Genomic DNA, 3,503 nt, shown 5'->3' with positions numbered 1-3,503 from the left:
GGAACCTGGACTTCACCAAATAAATCGGAAATACAGACATTGTCATCCTACAAGAAACATGGTATAGAGGAGACAAACCCACTTATTGCTCTCTAAGTTACAGAGAGCTGGTAGTCTCATCCACCAAACTACCAGGTGTGAACCAGGGAAGGGACTCAGGGGGTATACTAATTTGGTATAGAGCAGACCTAACCCACTCTATTAAATTAATCAAAACAGGAACATTTTACATTTGGCTAGAAATTAAAAAGGAAATTATCTTAACAGAGAAAAATGTCTCCTGTGTGCTACCTATATCCCCCACTAGAATCCCCATACTTTAAGGATGGCAGCTTCTCCATCCTGGAGGGGAAACCAATCATTTCCAGGCCCAGTGACATGTTGATCACCAACCACTCACCAACCAAGAATTCACAAAATGGGACAAACACCAAATTGAGACTCTGCATGCAGAATTCTGTAAAAAAATCCTCTGTGTACAACATAGAACACCAAATAATGCATACAGAGCAGAATTAGTCCGATACCCGCTAATTATCAAAATCCAGAAAAGAGCTGTTAAATTCTACAACCACCTAAAAGGAAGCAATTCCCAAACCTTCCATAACAAAGCCATCACCTTTGAGAGATGAACCTGGAGAAGAGTCCCCTAAGCAAGCTGGTCCTGGGGCTCTGTTAACAAACACAAACAGACACCACAGAGCCCCAGGACAGCAGCACAATTAGACCCAACCAAATCATGAGAAAACAAAAAGATAATTACTTGACACATTGGAAATAATTAACAGAAAAACAGAGCAAACTAGAATGCTATTTGGCCCTAAACAGGGAGTACACAGTGGCAGAATTCCTGACCACTGTGACTGACCCAAACTTAAGGAAAGCTTTAACTATGTACAGACTCAGTGAGCATAGCCTTGCTATTGAGAAAGGCTGCCGTAGGCCGACCTGGCTCTCAAGAGAAGACCGGCTATGTGCTCACTGCCCACAAAATGAGGTGGAAACTGAGCTGAACTTCCTATCCTCCTGCCCAATGTATGACCATAGAGACACATATTTCCCACAGATTACACAGATCCACAAAGAATTTGAAAACAAACACCATTTTGATAAACTCCCATATCTACTGGGTGAAATACCACAGTGTGCCATCACAGCCGCAAGATTTGTGACCTGTTGCCACAAGAAAAGGGCAACCAGTGAAGAACAAACACCATTGTAAATACAAATCCATTATTATGTTTATATATTTTCCCTTTTGTACTTTAACCATTTGCACATCATTACAACACTATATAAAGACCTAATATGACATTTGAAATGTCTTTATTCTATATATATATATATATATATATATATAAATGTCATATATATATATATATATATAAATGTCATACAGAATCATCTAGAATGTCATTGTAGTGTTAACGATTTCCCTTCACTGGAACGAAGGGGTTTAGCCCAAACCATGAAAAACAGCCACAGATCATTATTCCTCCTCCACCAAACTTTACAGTTAGTACTATGTATACGGGCAGGTAGCGTTCTCCTGGCATCCGCCAAACCCAGATTAGTCCGTCGAACTGTCAGATGGTGAAGTGTGATGGAAACCCATTTCATGAAGCTCCTGACGAACAGTTATTGTGTTGACGTTGCTTCCAGAGGCAGTTTGTAACTCGGAAGTGAGTGTTGCAACCGAGGACAGATTATTTTTACACGCTATGTGCTTCAGCACTCCCCTGTCCCGTTCTGTGAGCTTACAGTATGTGGCCTACCACTTCGTGGCTGAGCCGTTCTTGCTCCTAGTCGTTTCCACTTTACAAAAAGAGCACGTACAGTTGACCTTTGGCAGCTCTAGCAGGGCAGAAATTTGACGAACATTTCTCTCTCTCTCCATTCCTCTCTCTCTCTCTCTCTGTCTCTACACTCTCTCTCTATCTCTCTCTCTCTGTCTCTACACTCTCTCTCTATCTCTCTCTCTCTGTCTCTACTCTCTCTCTCCCTCTGTCTCTGCTCTCTCTCTCCCTTGCTGTCTCTACTCTCTCCCTCTCTGTCTCTACTCTCTCTCTCTCTCCCTCTCTGTCTCTACTCTCTCTCTCTGCTCTCTCTCTCTCCCTCTGTCTCTACTCTCACTCTCTGCTCTCTCTCTCTACTCTCTCTTTCTGCTCTCTCTCTCTACTCTCTCTCTACTCTCTCTCTCTCTCTCTCTCTCTCTCTCTCTGTTTCTGTGTCTCTGTCTCTCTCTCTCTCTCTTCACTCAGATAGAGTAGTGTTGACACTAACCCAGCTGAAGGATTTGTGCTTCTTGAATTTATCCGTCCCAGGAGTGTGACAAGATCACTGACATCTCCCCCAAAATATGTCCCACTAAGCACACATTGCATTGGCACGAATTCCTCACTTTTCACTGCGTGTGCGTTTTAGCGATTCAAGCGCTTTCAGTTGGGAAATTAATTTGATTCAAGGCCTGAACTGTGCCCATAGATTCTAACATTCTGAGTATGTCCATTCTGTGAAGGTCTGTGTTCACAGTGCAGTTTGCAACGGTCACATTTTTGGGGGATGATTGATTGATAAGAGAATCGTGTCTCAGGTCAGATTTTGTAGTCGATGTTACTCAATGCCAATCAAAGTTCAAAGGGCACGAAACACCAACATGAGGTGACAGACAGAGCTTTGTCTTCTAAGCATGTTGACGTCAGAACTTAGAACTCATAATTCAGAACTTAGAACTCAGAACATAGAACTTCATTTAGGATTGTTTTATGGATTGTCTGTATTGTGAATACGTAAATCCTAGAATTCAAACATGTGTTCTTGCAAGAGCTTTAACCTAATTTTAGATCACATTTAACTTGTCAAATCAATATGATTGCATGTTTTTTGTTTCAAAATACAATAACATGCAAGAGATAGACCACATCCCTTTACATAACGTATGGATTGTTCTGGAAGACATACACTATAAATACAAAAGTATGTGGACACCCCTTCAAATGAGTGCATTCAGCTATTTCAGCCACACCCATTACTGACAGTGTCAAACCCTGATCTGTTTCACCTGTCCTTGTGCTTGTCTCCACCCCCTCCAGGTGTCGCCCATCTTCCCCATTATCCCCTGGGTACTTATACCCGTGTTCTCTGTTTGTCTGTTGCCAGTTTGTCTTGTTTGTCAAGTCAACCAGCATTTTGTCTCGGCTCCTGCTTTTTCCCAGTTTCTCTTTTTCTTGCCCTCCTGGTTTTGTCCCTTGCCTGTCCTGACTCTGAGCCCGCCTGCCTGACCCCTCTGCCTCCCCCTGACTCTGAGCCCGCCTGCCTGACCTCTCTGTCTGCTCCTGAGGCTGCCTGCCGTCCTTTACCGTTGCCCAGTACTCTGGATTTTCGACCCCTGCCTGGCTTGACCTGTCGTTTGCCTGCCCCTATTGCAGTAATAAACATTTCTACTTCAACACAGTCTTCTATGCTCGCTTCAAGGCAAATAACACTGAAACATGCATGAGAGC

This window comes from Oncorhynchus tshawytscha, linkage group LG10 (genome assembly GCF_018296145.1).
Source record: "Oncorhynchus tshawytscha isolate Ot180627B linkage group LG10, Otsh_v2.0, whole genome shotgun sequence".
Taxonomy (NCBI): domain Eukaryota; kingdom Metazoa; phylum Chordata; class Actinopteri; order Salmoniformes; family Salmonidae; genus Oncorhynchus; species Oncorhynchus tshawytscha.
The sequence above is the reverse complement of the archived record's forward strand: the minus strand, read 5'-3'. Positions refer to the sequence as shown.